This window comes from Dermacentor andersoni, chromosome 2, assembly GCF_023375885.2.
Source record: "Dermacentor andersoni chromosome 2, qqDerAnde1_hic_scaffold, whole genome shotgun sequence".
NCBI lineage: Eukaryota > Metazoa > Arthropoda > Arachnida > Ixodida > Ixodidae > Dermacentor > Dermacentor andersoni.
Window position 1 is genome coordinate 67,710,538 of NC_092815.1, and position 17,832 is coordinate 67,728,369.

Below are 17,832 nucleotides of genomic sequence, written 5' to 3' on the forward strand. Positions count from 1 at the left end.
AACAGAAAAGCCGAGGTGTGTTGAGTGCGTCACTGTGTGCGGAAAATCGCAAAAGAGACACTATGTATAGAATCGTCACTTTGATAAATGACAGTGTGCAAGGTTGCCCAGGACGCACGCGCGCACAGCTGCCGAGACGTCACAATCATCACATTCGAAGTACGCCATAACAAGCTCAGAGCGTTAGCTGAGCGAAGTTCTTGCCTAACGTATCTTTTGTTTTATGAATCTACCGCTTGACAGATTGAAATGCAAACGGAGGAACAAATCAGGAACAAAACTCTCCTCTCCATCTCTGGCTTAAATGTTTACTTGTTGCAACAGCGATGAAAGATATAATTGTGCAGAAGAGCTAATTTCGGCTGCTGTGTACTCAGTAGCGTAGCAACAGGGGGGGCCGGGGGGCCGTGGGCCCCGGGTGCAAGGGGCCAGTGAGGGGGGGGGGGGGGTGTCATATACGTCTGAAAACACCCCTCTTTCCGCCGGCTACACCCGGGGAGGGGGGTGACAGAAGACCTATGGGCCCCGGGTGCCAGACGACCTAGCTACGCCACTGTGTGTACTCAATCATTTATTTATTTCTTCATTTACAGAATAGCTGCGTCGCCTCGAAGGCATTATCGCAGGAAGGGCAGTTAGAGAAAGAAGAATTAACACTTTCACAGAAATAAGTGTAGAATACCTAAAGTAAAGCAACATAAAGGTGGGAACTTACAATAGTCAACATTTTCAAGCGTAACAGAAAATTGTGTGAAATGTGGGGAAATCGAGTGGCTTTTTAATGCTCGATATAAAGACGGTTGTATCGGCTGCTGCGACGCCAATGAAACGCACCGAAACGGTTGCAGGGGAATGAACCAAGTGCTTTATTGCGAGCTAGATTTATACCCGCCATCGGCAATGGCCACCATAAGACCTCAGGGTCACACTGCTCGGACTTAGTGATGGCTTGGGGCACATTCTCCGGTAAAGAGCGAAGAGCAGACGGTTAGCTTGGGATCCCGTGCCTACCTTCAACTTGACCATCATGTTGTTCATGTGTACTTCGACCGTCCATTCACGTCGATTGCTGACGCTACTGACCGTCACGTCGAGTACGTTAAAGTCTTCTTCGGATTCTTGCAGTGCGTCTACCTGGTTATTTGCCTTGCACCAAACTGCAAAATGGTTCCTTGCTTGACACTTTCTGCAGGTTCGGCGAACGCTGGGCAGCTGCGCGGCGCATGGGGTCGGCCGCATTTAAATTGCTTTTACTCTGGTCTGCCAGAGAAACTGCGTTCCTTTCGTACCGCGTCCACCACTTGCTGCTGGCGTTCCACCACTTGCTGTTGGTGTTCCAGCACGTTTTGAGCTGCCTTGCAGATTTGGTCTGCTTTCTGCGAAGTTAGCTTACTGTCTGTAAGCAATTTTAAAGCGAAAGCTTTACTGGCTGCGAACTCGCGATTTCGCCGTGGCGGTGCTCCGAGGAGGCACATGACGTCACAACGCGCGCCTCGCCGCGGATATTTCTCTCCATCTCGCTCCCTAGTCACTACTGCGCATGCGCCACTAGTAGCACCGAGCCACAGGGGCTCCGCCGCTGCGCAGCGCCGCGCCTTTCCGCACCGCCGTTTCGTATGACGTCACACCGCGTTCCTCGTCGTTGCGCTCGCCTCTACTCGCTTCGCCAGCTGCGTCGCATGCCTGATAATATGTCGGAGGATTGAAAAGGAGAGCGCGCGTGCGCCGCAACCACAGTCAGGCAGCAGTATGGACGGCGACAATTTTTCTTGTACTTTGCAGTCATTGGTGCCAAAAACTATTTGGTCTCTGATCATTGATTCCGCCAATGCGCCGAAGTTGCACGCTTGGGCTTGCGTTTAAGAATGACGCAGAAAATGCTGAAAGGGCTCATCGGAATCCCAGTCTCTATTCCTGAAGAGATAGCGTTCGTGGACTTCGTTGCGTCGGGCAACGCAGTATCTTTCGAACTTCCTGACCACCGTCGCATAGTCAAGGTTGGTTTCGCCGTCCGCAAACTTAAACGTGTTGTAGATTCCGATGCCTAGCTTCTTCGCCTGCGATGCTCAAAAGCGACGCAGCTTTCGAAGACTCCGGTCGAGGTTTGTCGGTTGGCTCCGAGGCAGTCAAGAAAAGCTCTAACTTCTGTTTGAAGAGCTGCCAGCGTCTGCCGATAACCCCTATCAAATGCAGCGGCTCCGGTGGCTTCAGAAATTCCATCTGGCTTGTCGGTGATGCCCGCTGCTACGTCGGAGACGATGACTTCTGACACTTCTGACACCATGTATTGGCTGCTGCGGCGCCGATTAACCCCCCCCCCCCTCCCCGACACGGTTGCAGGGGAAGGAACCACGGGCTTTATTGCGAGCTAGATTGATACTCGCCATCGGCAGTGGAGGGCAAGGGAGTGACTTCCTCTTCCAGAGAAGCTGGTTGTGCGCGGATGCCCCGTGGCTTCTGGGACAATGACTCGGCCACCGTTACAGCTAAAGCAAAACTTTAGTTACTAAAATTTACAAAGATGTAATCAATGCCCAATTAGCTTCCAACATGTATTATTGGGAAAGCGAAACTAATCTGTTCTTCGGGTGCTCTACCAGATGCTTTTACTACACTTTTATTTTTGGAAACTGTATGTCAGAGATCCCAGCTGGCTCGCATCAAAGTCAGTTTCGGGCTGCCAATATGCTCGTAGACTTAAGATGAGAGCCAGCAATTGGATTTGCCTTTGACAAAAGCATAGTATAGGCCGTTGCTCAAGCTGGCAACAGTGCTTTGAGTATACCAACTATAGTTTCTCGTCTTAAACAACTCATAAATCAACCCACGTTTGCCATGAAAAGCATTAATTAGATATAAATGTGTTTTTCAGTATTCATTTCGCTGGCTTGTAACCAATTTGTGTCACAGCGAAAATATCATTTTTCAAAAAAAGGTAACGTCGAGTTTTGTTGCCAAAGAAAATGGAAAGCTTGCCATTTCGCGATGGGAAAGCGTGCCGGGAGGGGGCGGAGGATAGTGTTGTGATTGTTGTTGATTAACAGAGTTTGGAAAACAGTGCCTTACAGACATAAGCGTCTGTTTTGATTTGACTTCGGCCGCGCGAAGGCCGCGCGCTGACGCATGCTCGGACTAAGCAGAAGGCGAAAGCACTGATCCTGCGGCACCCGCAAGGAAGAAAAAATTAGGGGCCTCGGAACAGAGGGAGTAAAGATAAACGTTCAGTTCCGGAGTCGGGCCTGCGAGAGCAAGATACGTTTCTCTGGTGTTTCGTTCCATACTGCATGTCGGACATCTGCTTGCCCTTTCTCTTGCTTCACAGCATGGATAAGTAAGTGGTAGCCCTCAACATGTACGAACTCAACAAGAGGAACAGAAAGCAGCTAGTGGACGACCTCTACAATTTGTTGATCGCATCTGTTTGTGTCTCTCTTTGTGTGCGTGCGTTTTTTTTTTTTCTTGTGTGCTTCTCGCACTTGTGCTCACAACGGGAGTGACTGCCCAGGAATTTCTTGTATGATTGACAACGCCCGTGTGTTAATCCACCGATACCTTCTAAAGCAGCACCCAGATCACCGTATTGCAAGCGGCTCGTTCCCTCCCCGTGTTCGTGGTCCTGGTTTGCATCACAGTACTAGGGCGCTGTTAGTGAAATTAAGAGTTGGCTCTGTGTTGGTGCGCGAACGCTTGTATCGTCAAGGACGTGTGGACGGTCCGTTGTGGACGTCCTGTGGCTCCTATGAGACACTCGAACACGTTGTATTGGAGTGTCCCGCATTCGCCGCACAACTTGCACTGCTAATTAAGGAATATGGACTGATTGGACTCAAGTGTGCGACCCTTGACGATTGCTTGTTTCCGAGACGGAGTGCTGCTCAACGCCACCACGCCCATAGAGCCTTGCTAACTTGCATACAGAAAACTGATTTGGCCTCCCATTTATAGACATTGTTTCCGTGTTCCTACTTTTTTTTGTCCGTGTCTCTGTCATTCGTTTATTTCCCATTTTGTTTCCTATCTTCTTCTCCTCTTCTTCTGTTCTCATTCCCTCCTCCCGAAAGAGTACGCAGGCATTGTGCCCTTCTCGGTGGCAGTTGTCAGCTTGCTCCCTCCCTGTTTCCTTTGTGTGCCTCCATGTTTTCATATATAATAATAATAATAATAATAATAATAATAATAATAATAATAATAATAATAATAATAATAATAATCTCGCCCGGTGAACCAATTTGCACCCTCAAAGGTGCTTTCGGTCTATAACTCACGCCCTTAAGTATACATAAGTCGATTTGCATTCTTAATGACCCTCAAGAGCGTAAATTGGTTGACAACGTGGCGCTGATGAAGTTGCCATGCAGAAACAGTCAGAAACCTTAGTACCGGTTGCATAAATCAAGCTTGGAACCTTTACCTTGCTATAAATAATAAATTTAGAAACATTATGATAATTTAGGGCAGTCGATCTCCGTGAATCAAGGTCTGACACGTTGTACAGAAGACGCAGTTGTGTTCAGGCTTAGGAGCTTCGGTAATTTTAGATAAATTTTTAGACTACATTTATGGTCGTGTACGCAAAATGAACAAGTTTTTAAAAGGCGCATGTTAAAGGAACAATTGCGTAAGCATCGACATCAACAAGAAATCGCAATGCTTGACCTCGGGCTTCGCGTAGACACGCGAAAGGTTTTACGTTCTTCTCGCATAAATTGCTCGCGTTTATTATTATTATTCTTTGGGGGGGGGGGGGGGGGGGGGGGGCTCGATAGCGGAAGCTACGCTGATTGTCGTTCGAGGTTCATGTTGCCTCCTCACAAGATTTACTTGGCTTTCGTCTCTTCAGTTTCGCGCCTTTTATCAGATGTTTTGTTAACTTGCCGGCACAGCCTCGGCACTGGTTTGGTTGATTTCTTGAGCACTGAAAAAAAGAAGGAAAGCAGAAGTATTTCCGAGCCCACACTTACAACACGTACTGTAAGGAAGAAGAAGTGCGCCGTGCCGAGCTCCGCAGCCGGATCGGCAGCGCTACTGAAGTGGGGCTCGGGCTAGACGCTGTTCCTGGTGTGACTGGCTAAGCCTACGCTGCTGCGTCTTCTTGTCCGCGTCCTTCGTGTCGTCCACAGCCTTGTCGGACTTCTTTGCCATAATTGGTGGAGGTTTGCTGGGTCTCCTGCAATCCTGGAATTGCGCAGCCTGACTCTCCCTGCCATCATGACCACCGAAAGCGCCACGAGCTTACCACCACCTGCTCCCCAGTCTACCGTATGCCCCGGCACGTTCCGCCAGCGGGACCCTCCTATCTTCAGCGGCACTGACGACCACGACGTTGATGACTGGCTCTCATCATACGAACGCGTCAGTCGGAACAACAAATGGGATGACATCACGAAATTGACCACCGTCCCTTTCTACCTCACCGGAATTGCCCACTTCTCCCATTCGCTTCTGTCGACATGGCTTTGGAGCAGCGCAAGGACTCCTGGATTTCATCTTTGATTGATTACATCTCTAATTCACCTGCACGCCCACCATCCCGAGCGTTACGCCGACAAACTTCGCTCTTCGCCATCCGCGACGGAATTGTCTATCGCCGTAACTACAGTTCTGACGGCCGCAAATGGCTGCTTGTAATACCTCGGCAGCTCCGCACTGATGTATGAGCCGCTTTCCACGCCGACCCTCAGTGCGCACACGCTGGTCTCTTCAAGACCTACACCAGACTACGTCATAGGTTTTATTGGCGTGGTATGTACCCATTTGTGCAAAAGTACATTCGCTCTTGCACAGAATGTCAACGCCGGAAGCCTGATCCTTGCCACCCTTCTGGACCAATGCAACCTTTGCCGTGCCCTTCGCGACCCTTTGACCGGGTTGGGATAGACCTCTACGGGCCTCTGCCATACACAGCTGCTGGCAATCGCTGGGTCATTGTAGCTGTAGACCATCTCACGAGGTATGCAGAAACGGCCGCTCTGCCAGCCGCGACGGCTCGTGACGTTGCCTCCTTCCTCCTTCAACGCTTCGTTCTACGTCACGGCGCTCCCCGCGAACTCCTGAGCGACCGTGGCCGCGTCTTTCTCGCCGATGTCATTCAAGAACTTCTCGCGGAATGCCGCATTATTCATCGCTGTACCACCGCATATCACCCGCAAACAAACGGATTGACAGAGCGCTTTAGCCGAACTCTTTGCGACATGCTTTCGATGTATGTCGCCTCCAACCACACCAACTGGGACCTCAGCCTTCCCTATGTCACGTACGCCTACAACACGGCACCCCAGTCAACGACGGGCTTTTCTCCCTCCTTTCTTCTGTATGGCGGCGAACCATCATTTCCCATTGACACTATTCTCCCTTACCGTCCCGACTTATCAGAGGTTACACCGGTTTCCGAAGCCGCCCGGTATGCCGAAGAATGTCGGCAACTAGCTCGCTCCCTTACAACGCAAGAACAAGCGCTACAGAAATTTCGTCATGACGACGGGCGCCCCCACCACCAGTTTTCGCCTGACGCTCTTGTTTGGTTGTGGGTGCCTCCTACTTCGACACAAGGTGTCTCCTCCAAGTTTGTATCCCGATACCATGGACCTTACCGGATTCTACGCCAAACTTCTCCGGTGAACTACGTTATCGAACCTCTGACGCCCCCTACGGACCTGCGTCGCCGAGGCCGCGAAATTGTGCACGTAGATCGGCTCAAGCCGTATCACGAGCCCTTCGTCATCACGACGTCTTAGGCCTCCTGTGCAGCTCCGTCTTCAGCGAGGGGGGAAGTTGTAAGGAAGAAGAAGTGCGCCGTGCCGAGCTCCGCAGCCGGATCGGCAGCGCTACTGAAGTGGCGCTCGGGCTAGACGCTGTTCCTGGTGTGACTGGCTAAGCCTACGCTGCTGCGTCTTCTTGTCCGCGTCCTTCGTGTCGTCCACAGCCGTGTCGGACTTCTTTGCCATAGTACTTACAACACAATGGCAGGTTGGAGATAGCGTCTCGGAGTCACTCGTATTCCGGAGTCAGGACCATCAAATTGAGCCTCGCGCGTGCTTTGTCACCGGGCCTCTTTGTCGAGCCCCTCTGCTCGACGCAGGGCCACGGTACGTAGGGCTAAGCTATGCCCGCTTTAAGCTTTGTTTAAGGAAACACACATTGTCAGAGTATCTAGAATCTCGGCTCGGCCCTCCCATACGGTGTCGCATTTGTTCTTCGCCCCAACTACTTCCTGAAACAATAAGGTCTTATTCACCCGCCTTCTTTTCGAAATAAATAAAGAGAAGAGAAAGTCTTCATTAGGAGGAAGTGAGCCATGCTATTCGATTCCGATGCTTCCATGCACCTATTTCTTTTACTTTGCCTTGGCGGTGTACGTACACCCTTTATTTCCTATCTCCGTCTTTTTATTCTTCCTTATTATTACACGGTAGGCATTCCCAATCTTGTTTCCTCGCCTACCGGGGCATGTCGTCGTCCTGGCGCTTGAAATGACTTTCTCTACGGATTCTTTTTTTTTTTTAACTTGCAGCTTCTCTGTGCTTTTTGCCGACACTTGCTATGCAGAGAAAACATTAACATGCGCCAGGGTAAACGCTTAATTGTGCTTCAAGACGACCCGAGCAAGAAGGCAATCAAGCCACTAACCTTCGCGTCGCTATCGGATCGCACTTCATTTGTTGCGATGTAAGCCAGCAGCTGCTTGGAATTGGAACGTATTAGCGACCTCCTTGCAAGTCCTCCGCCTCCATTGTTTGTCGTGCCGCGTGTAAGCGGACTTAAGCCGAACAGGCGTAAAATATGAAATACGCACGCAACATGCTTAGCGCACGCGTCGTCACTAAACGATGCAGCGCGTGTTCTTGGCCACTTTGCTGTTGTCTCACGCGATTACGGAGCGGGCGTGAATTACGGAAGGCAAGCAGAGCTCCCTCCGAAACTGTGTCGCTGCAACTGCCGAACAATAGAATTATACTGTAAGCTGAATTCTTGATCAGTTTACCCTCTGCTTACACGATTACGGGGCGGTGTAAATTACGGCAGACGACCGAAGTTTCCTTGACATAGTGTTGTTTAGCTGAACAAATGAATTAGCGCAATGAAAGACACAATGATACAAGAAAGGGACACAAAGACAAGCGCTTGTCTTTTCCTCCCTTTCATGTCTCACTGCGTCTTTTATTGCGCTAGTTTACGTCTTCGGCTATGCAAAACCAACTATCCCAACAAATAATTCTTCTAGAATGGTGTTGTTGTTAGCGATTGTTGCGTAGCACTGCTGGTTATGTCATTACTGTGGTTTTCGTGCTAACACACTATTACTATGTTTGTGTGCGTATGTTGCTGCTGCCGCCGCCGCCGCCGCAGCGGCCGCTGCTGCTGCTGTTGCTGCTGCTGCTGCTGCTGCTGGTGGTGGTTGCTGGCTGCTGTCTTCTGCTCGGTCAGTCGGTATCTTGGCGGATATATGTTTGCTTGAGTATATATGAAGCTGTTGTCTTGCGTGATTGCCCAGTACCGAATACAGTGCAAACAGGCTGCAGATACAGCGCAAACCGAGGCGGTAGGTAATGTACCGTCGAGCGCAAAAGTGGAGACCATGGCATCAGCAAAAAAAAAAAAAAAATTTCTTCTTGCACAGCCGTACAACAGACGGCATATGGTATTAATATATCTCTCTGTTCAAACAGGTGCACGTAGGCAGTCCGACTTGATTTCAGTCTTTATGCCTAGACTGCGAAGAGGAGGAGGAAATAACTTTATTGCGTGTCCTACGAGTTGGTGGGGAGGGCCAAAGGCCCCGCCTAGGTGACGGGCAGGAGTTCGTGGGTCCTGGCGGCATCCTCGGCCCACTGGACGGCCCGTAGTTGATCCTCGAGGGCGGGTCTGAGTAGAAAGGTTGAAGTAGACTGCGACGAAAAAAATTATTTTAACAACACCTCTGGTCTCTCCGCGAGCGCACACGCGAGCTCCAGCACAAACACGCCATCGTCGTTGAGATTCCAGCGTCATCCTCCTACTGTCGTCATGCTGTCGTTGTCATTCCGTCATTATCGTCCTTTCTGCGTCATTCCAGTGTCATCATGCTACCATCGTCATACAGTCGTCGCCATGCCATCGTGATCGTTATATCATCTCCATCTCTCGTAGTCATTTCAGTGTCGTGATATCATTGCCGTCATGCCATCGTCGTCACGGCGTCGGTGGCATACAGTTATCGTTACACCACTGTGGTCTTTTTATCGTCGTCATGTTGCTGTCGTCATCCCACTGTCGTCATGCCGTCATCGTGCCACCGTCGTCATACCGTCGTCGTCATTCCAATGTTGTCATGTAATAATGGTGGTGGTGAGTAAGGAACAGGCGGGTTCAGCCTGGCAATCAAGGCCGGCAAGAGCTTCACCCAAGCGCGTCTTATAGAATCACTTTGGTGTTTCACCACATGTCCATCAGACTATTCCCTCTTAAGAATGCGATAAGGAAACGTGAAGTTTTTTGCGGACTATGACTCTCTTTGGGGAACATAAGGTGTTGCAGGAGCGCATGCGGAAGGTTCTTTTGTTGCACATTTACCAGGAGAGCATCCCTTTCATCTTGGAATTTTGGGCACGACCACCGAATGTGTTCAATCTCTCCTGTCTCGTCGCATGCCGTACAGTTCGGAGATCTATATGCCCCGTCTTAAATAACCATGCTGGTGTACTAGCGGTTCCTGTCCTTATTCGATATAGAAGTGAGGTTTCCTCTCGACGAATTCTCTTGGTTACGCATGACATATGTGGTGGAACCCAAAGTGATCCACATTAATTCGAATTTCAGATTTTTTAACTTGATTACTCCTTGGGTCCTTGACTTTGGGAGCATGATGGAGCGCTGCGTAAGCAAGAACACCACTTTTTTCATTTCCAGCAATACGAAGGTGAGAGGGAATCCATTTAAAGCTTACTGCGAAGCCTTTATTGCCGAGTTATTTCCCGAGGGCCAGTGATTTGAGCGGGAACTTGATGGATGGTAGACCACGATAGAGTTGTTGCAACGCGGCTTTTGAGTCCGTAAGGAGGACCCCATTTTTGGAGGCTATATCTTTAGCTTGTGCAGAGCAGCAGTTATTACCACGCCATCCACAACTGTCGACGAAGCTATACAGTCCAGACAGCCAGACTACACATATCTCAGAGAAGGAATATAGTATACAGCTACGCAGCGCTCTTCGTCTACTTTGATAGAGCCATCTGTGTATACTTGGAGGTGATTCGGGCAAGTCTTGTTCAAATGTTCCATAACTAGCGACTTGGCTTCTGCAGCTGGAATGCAGCTCTTTAACTGTAGTTGTGGTAACTTAAGTTGAATGTTATATCATCGAATGGGGGGGGGGGGGGGGGTCCAGAGTGGGTCTCCCTTTTCCCTCCGTCTCGAGAAGCGCAATCCTAAGACTCGAAGCGTGTTCAGTGCTGCATAAAAGTGTGAGCGCGTCCTGTTACCTACACGTCTTAAGTAGCCTTTGCCGGGCGAATACTCGCTCAAATGTAGTAGCTGGGTAGTGAGAGCGTGGGAAACCTGAGGCCGCAGAGAGCGTCCCCCAGTTTCGTAAGGCATTTTTTTGTTCGATGCCGGCTGAGGGGCTCCCAAGCACAGCAGGAGACCTTTTCTGGTATAGGATCCGACTTGTAACCAACGCTGTATGTAGCCGTAGCATCAACGTCGGTTGGTTGCCCCAGCGTATGCCAGTGATTTGCTTAAGCACATGAAGCCTCTGTGACGATGGCGCCACAACGTGGTCATCAGTGTGGCGCCAGAGTAGCTTGTGGTTCAACGTAATGCCAAGAAATTGGACGCTGGTGACTTTTCGAATCTGGTACCCGTTGAAATTGAGCTTCAAGATTGTACATTTTCTTTTAATTCCAGGAAATAGTATTAATTTATTTTATTTATTTATTTAACAATACTGTCAACCCCCTTGCGAGGGTCCTTACAGAGAGGGTTATGGAAAAATATATAAAAGAAAAGAACATTGCAATAATTACAAACACAGAATACATCGAAATCAAGCGGCGCATTCGCACAGATAGTCATCCAGAGATTTTTTGAATTGGGACAGATCTGTATGTTCCACTACACACATCGGTAACTTGTTCCACGTTTCAATCACGTCGGGGAAGAAGGAGTGCCTGAATGTATTAGTGCGAGTGATATAAGCATCGATAGATCGGTTATGGTTGGTTCTGGAGCTCCGTTTGCCAGGTGCTAGTATGTATGTTTCCTGCCTAATATTTATTTGGCCTTGAAGTATTTGAAATAATAAGTTCAATCGATGTTTTTGTCTACGTGTTTCTAGTAGGTCCAGTTTAGAAACACGGAGCATTTCTGTGACTGAATCAGTCCTTCGATATCGGGAGCATATAAAGCGCACCACGTACCTCTGTATTTTCTCTAGTTGTTTCTTCAAATAAGCTTGATGAGGGCTCCATACCTCTGACGCGTACTCGAGAACTGGCCTTACAAAAGTTTTGTATGCGGCGAGTCGTACATCGCATGTAGCACCCTCCAATTTTTTTCGCAAGAAAAATAACCTCCCGTATGCTTTGGAACAAAGATTATTTATATGTATACTCCACGATAAGTTTTCTGTTATCGTTATTCCCAGGTATTTAAACTGACTTGTATTCATCAGACACTTGTCACCAATAGTGTATGGAAACAAAAGTCGGCCCCTTTTTCGTGTGGTAATATGTGTATATGTTGATTTAGAGTAATTTATTTCCATACTCCATTTGTGATAGTGATAAGCCAAGCATTGTCTAGTGGCCCTGAATCGCATTTACTGCTCCCTGAGCTGTTCGTGCGAGGTGACTATGCTGGTAGCGGGATACCCATATGAAGATATCATCGGCATATATAGGCATCTTCACATGTGTTCGATGGTTTAGTATTCTTGGCAGACTCGATGTTAAGTAATAAGGGAGATGAAACCTGTGGTACGCCGCGAAATGTACAAATTTCATCGCTCAATGTGTCACCAAGACGAACTCTCATGTGGCGATCATTGAGAAACGTACGTATATTGTGCAAGGGATGGCCCGTGACGCCTATGGCTTGTAACAGGCTGATCATGGCTGTTTGAGACACGTAGTCGTAAGCCTTGGAGACATCCATAAAAACAGCAAGTGTCGACAGGCCATCTGCACTGTAATGTTCTATGTGACTTACTAGGTCCAGTACATTCTCCTGAACACTTAGACGCTACCGAAACCCAGATATGCACGACGGTAGTTTCCGACCCTGCTTGATGTACCAAGTGAATCTTGTGCACGCCATCTTCTCCATTAGCTTCGCTGCGCAGGAGGTCAAGATACCGGTCTGTACGAGTCCAGAGCAGGAGGATTCTTTCCAGGCTTCAGAATCGGTACCACCCATGTTAACTTCCATAAATGGGAGATACATCCCCTCTGGCCCACACTTAGTCCAAAATTTCAGCAGAACATGTCGTCTCTCAATCCTTAAGTTAGTCAGCATCTGATTGCTGATAAGGTCAGGTCCAACCACACCGCGACGTCGGAGGCTGCTCATAGCTAGTTCCAATAAATAAATAAATAAATAAATAAATAAATAAATAAATAAATAAATAAATAAATAAGAACTCTCTTAGCTGTGCGAAAGGAACATCCATCGGAGACGACGATAGCAGCAGAGGCGGGTTGGTTTTGTGCCTGCTGATCTGCCGGAAGAGCACACTTTAGAAAAGGCATTCGCAAGACAAGCGAACGACTTGACAAGCTTGAATGCTAGGCATTCAAATGGCTTGACTAGTTGAACCTTTCCAGCAAGGTTATTAACGACCCACCACATCCTTGGCACTGGCGTGAAGAGCGAGAGGCTTGCACAAAATGCTGCCCATTGATCTCTTCTTAGTTTCCTTGTGTAACGGCGAATTCGTTCCGCTCTTCTATGGACAGCGCATATTCTAGTCCGGAGCGGGGAAGTGGTCGGGTAGCTTCAGCTCATCGGTACATAATATCTTGCCGCGTAGCATATCCACGAACAGGTCTCCAGAAGGTTCGCTTAGACCGTCTCTGTACGCGTCCCAATGCGTCACAGAACAGGCTTTTCGGCCGGTGGTTCGAAATCCAGCAATGTTGATGAAGACAGGAAAATGGGCGTTGCCCGTTCTATCTTTACTTGTCGTTGATGGAGCAACAAAGTCCGCTGAGTGTAATCTCAAGCCAATGACAGTGTAAGAAGCCGGTGGTCGGAAAAACAATGGCTGTCTGTCATTCGCCACACGGAGTCCGTCAGTATCTAAAACACTCACAATTAGTTTCCCACATGCATCAATCACCTTGTCATCCCAGAGGCTATGGTGCGCGTTAAAGTCGCCGCATAAAATCCTCGGAGCAGGGCCGTGGCGCAAGAGGTTGTCATTCCTTCCTTCCTTAAATGTAAATTATGGGGATTTTACGTGCCAAAACCACAAAGTTATTATGAGGCACGCCGTAGTGCAAGACTCCACATTAACTTTGACCACGTGGGGTACCTTACAGTGCACCCAATGCACGGTACACGTACATCTTTGTGTTTCGCCCATGCGTGGGATCCGCATGTTCGAGCGCCGCAAGCTTGTGTTGAGTTACGCGTTTCCCGGTAAAAATGTATCCAGCTTGATCGCCCGCTCCTTACTTGCAAATGGTCGCTAAGCAAGAACAGCGTTTTTCACAAACACCAAGCGACCCTTTAACTTAAGAAGATTTCCATACCGCGTGGGATGGACAGCTTATTTTGTTTTCTTTTTCCCGACGACAGTAGCCTGCAGCTGCCTGTTCCTTACTCGTACTGGCCAATAACAGCGCTAACAAAGACGATGACAAAGAAATTAAGAGAGATTCACGTGTGAGCGCTGTCCCACAGAAAGTTCGCGCGTGAACATGCCCTAACTTTATCGTCCTCGTCTTTGCTGGCGCTGTTTTTGTCCAGTACGAACATAAAACGAGTTGCCGAAGGTTTCCTGCCGTCATTCCTTATTGGCACAAGTGAGTATTCGTGAGCAGCATCCGATGGTGAAACTTCTCTTGCAACCGTCATTAAAATAAAGGCAGAGAGTGCAGAGAGAGAGAGAGAACGCCAGAACGGTGTGCAGTTCGTGGATTGTGTCGGAAAACGGTGATTTTAGGAATTTATAAGGCGAGAACGCTGTTTTTTCCCCTTTCTCTGTCTTTCAACCCGCCGGTAGAAAGCAACTTTGTTCTTTCCGAGAAAAAAAAATATAGAAAGACCCGAATGCTCCAAGCAAATGGCGATCACACACGCTTGGTTGACTTTGTTATCGCGGCCACACGTATCAACGGCGCTACACATTTCGTGGAATTGGCAAGTTGCAGAGGTTGTTGTTGTTGTTGTTGTTGTTGTTGTTGTTGTTGTTGTTGTTGTTGGTGGTGGTGGTGGTGGTGGTGTCCTGAGTGACTGTGGCACATATCCACAGTGGGAGATTCACCATGAATCGGGTGGGGAAATTAGGTGTATGAAAACAAAGGAGTTAACAATTTGAGTGTTGGAGCTTAAAAAGTAAACTTTTTGTGCGTGGGAACAAAAACAATCCGAAGAAAAGAAGAAAACCGTGTATATAGAAGAATTTATTAATAGATAATAAATAAAAGATAGCTATGGTGGGGAGGGAGGACGATCAGTCTAACATGGTAATCGATTGGTTTCAATGAGGTAATTTTGGATTGCCAAGCAGACATTTCTGTGACTGAGCCCAATAATGGAGGCTCCAAAAGATAGGATCACATGCACTGATAAATTTAGGCCAATATTGAGAAGCGGGATTTCGAGTAGTCGTTTTCTTATAGCAGAAAAAAGAAGCTTGCGAGGCAACAAAAAATGCTCTATTGTCTCCGCTTCGCCACAGAATGAGCACAATTGTGAGGGGACCAGACCAGACCTGTGTAGATAGAAGTTCAACGTAGGTATACGGCAGCGCAGCCTCGTCATGGACACTTCAATTTTTCGTGTTTGGCAAAAATCTCTGTGCCAACGGTATAAAATGTGTCGGTAATACACAGAGTTGGTAATTGCGGAGCCTGATACTGCCTGCATAATGACACTCCTGCGAAATTTAGCAGCATATGAGCAGTCAAAGGGCAATAAGGGAGAATCGGGCCACTTATCGGTGCCTTGGTTAGATAATGTGCAATTTCATTTATAGTGAGTCCTTTATGGTCAGGCGCCCAAATAAAACGCACGCTTCTCAAGTAGCCAGGTAGCAATGAATGAAACGTCCTCATTACGCGAGAATCACGATAAGCATTAAGGGATGAGCGCAACGATAACGAATCAGTGATTATCACGGCTGACGTTAGTGATGGTCCTAATTTGCGTAATGCCAGCACCACTGCCATGAATTCGGCTAAAGAGATCGGTATAAAATCTGGCAGCGAACGAGAAAATGTCCAATGAAGAATAGGGGAAAGTAAGGTTGCTTGAACAACATGATCGTTGTCTTCGTTTTTCGACGTGCAGTGGGGAGCATGTTAGGTCTTAGTAAGCATTTATATTATTCGCATGTCTCTCTTGTTTTCTTCTCTTGATAACATAGGGGCACTTGACGTAAGTCTGCGGCTGTGCTTAATGTTGAGAGAGAGAGAAAAACAGATACAGAGGTATACAGGCAGTGAGGTTAGCTGAATGCTGACCCAGGCATCTAATTAGTAAGGCTCGAAACGGGCGATGCATTTTAGTGCGAGTGTTTTGATGCATATATATTTGTTTAGTTTCCTTCATAACAAAGCTCATTTGACGGGAAAGAAGGGAGGTAAAAGCAAGAAAAAGAAAATGAGCCGACAAATGTGTATTAATGGGCTAATGAGACGCGCGGAGAATAGGCTTACTCTAACCTGCCTTGTTACATAGCCCGTGGAAAAAATGAAACACGATAAAAAAGAAGGTTAAGTGGAAGAATAACGAGAACGGGGACGTAATGACGCACACAAACACGAAGATGTGCCGCTGCGTAGTTCCGGTGGACCGGGTAAATCTCGCATCCTGAGAACGCGAAGAAGCTCTTTTGTTTCTCCGCGCGACTGTCGAATTCCATACCAACACCAAAGAATATTTTAATGAGGGTTGTGTTCAATTAGTCGGACACATAGGGAGAGAGGTACGGCATCGTCGCAAGGCACAGAGTCATGAACGAGTGTTTCGTCGTAGTGTATGGTAAACGCTAATACTAACTTAGCGCAGCCTGGCCTGATAACAGCGAAGCTCATAAGGCGGAGCATAGAACGGGGCGATAACCGCGTACTCGCTTTTCCTGTTTCTTTCTTCTTTTTGCATCTTGCACCAAATTCTAAAGATTGCAATGAATGTACAACCTCTTTTACGTCAGTGGCTGTTTGAGGGCTTTTCTTCTGCCTTTGCACAGCGCTCGTTGTGGCAAACCTCAAACCGCAAACCTCACAATTAATATCATTGTAGCGGGGAAATTCGAAAGTGAGACCACCTCCTGTGTATTTTTTTTTTTCATTTTCGTGCAAGTATCTTCCGCTGTCACGGATAGGATGTAGACCTACCAGTGCTTTTGCACATCTACATTGTTGCTACTGTTTGCCTCGTAACCCAGTAACAAACCTGTTATTTGATAAAACCCCGTTTGGCGTTTCATTAACACTGATTATTTTTTTCTCGGCGACCCCTCGCAAATCGGCCTGTTCATTTTACTACGGCCACTCCTGTTTCTGTTTATTTGTCACCGCTTTTGTTGAAGCTGCGTTTTAAATCTGGGAAAAAGAGTGTTCAGTGATTTCTTGGACAATACCTCCTCGCGGATATGTCTAGTGCAGAATAGCAAACCAGAATCCCTTCCTATGTTCCCTTTTTCTCTGTCTGTCCCCGCTATTTTAGTTAAGCTTTTAGGTCAGGTGACACAGTTTGTACTAAAATGTTTGAGTACGCGTGTTTGACGGGGCACTTGCCTCCTCACTCTCAAAAGTGTGGGGGGGGCAGTGTATGTGATTTGCCCCCCCCCCCCCCGACTTTTGAAAGCGGCTACTTTCGGCTGCATGCTGGAAAGTCCAAGAAAAGTGCAGCTGAAGCTAAGCTTTCTTTCTTAACAGAGAAAGAGAGACAGAGCTCGAGAGAGAGGAGTCATAAGGTAAAAGCAGATTCACCACATAAGTAAAGCTTTTCTTTACTACGCATCCTCTGCTTGGACAGCGAGGATTGTCTTTTGTGCCTTCTCGGGACGCCATGTAGCGGCCGACGCGCGAGATTCACTATACACGCTCGCATTGCGGAGAACGCCTGACGCAGGGCAGTTCCCGCCTTAACAAATCTCAGCTTGCGCGACCTGCACCACGCCCAGTTTATTTGACCGCTATATCCATATTCTTAAACCAAACCAAAGGACCAGGCAGGATTCCGTAAAGGCTACTCAACAATAGATCATATTCACACTATCAATCAGGTGATAGAGAAATATGCGGAATATAACCAACCATTATATATAGCTTTCATTGATTATAAGAAAGCGTTTGATTCAGTCGAAACCTCAGCAGTCATGGAGGCATTGCGGAATCAGGGTGTAGACGAGCCGTACGTAAAAATACTGAAAGATATCTATAGCGGCTCCACAGCCACTGTAGTCCTCCATAAAGAAAGCAACAAAATCCCTATAAAGAAAGGCGTCAGGCAGGGAGATACGATCTCTCCAATGCTATTCACAGCATGTTTACAGGAGGTATTCAGAGACCTGGATTGGGAAGAATTGGGGATAAGAGTAAATGGAGAATACCTTAGTAACTTGCCCTTCGCTGATGATATTGCCTTGCTTAGTAACTCAGGGGACCAACTGCAATGCATGCTCAC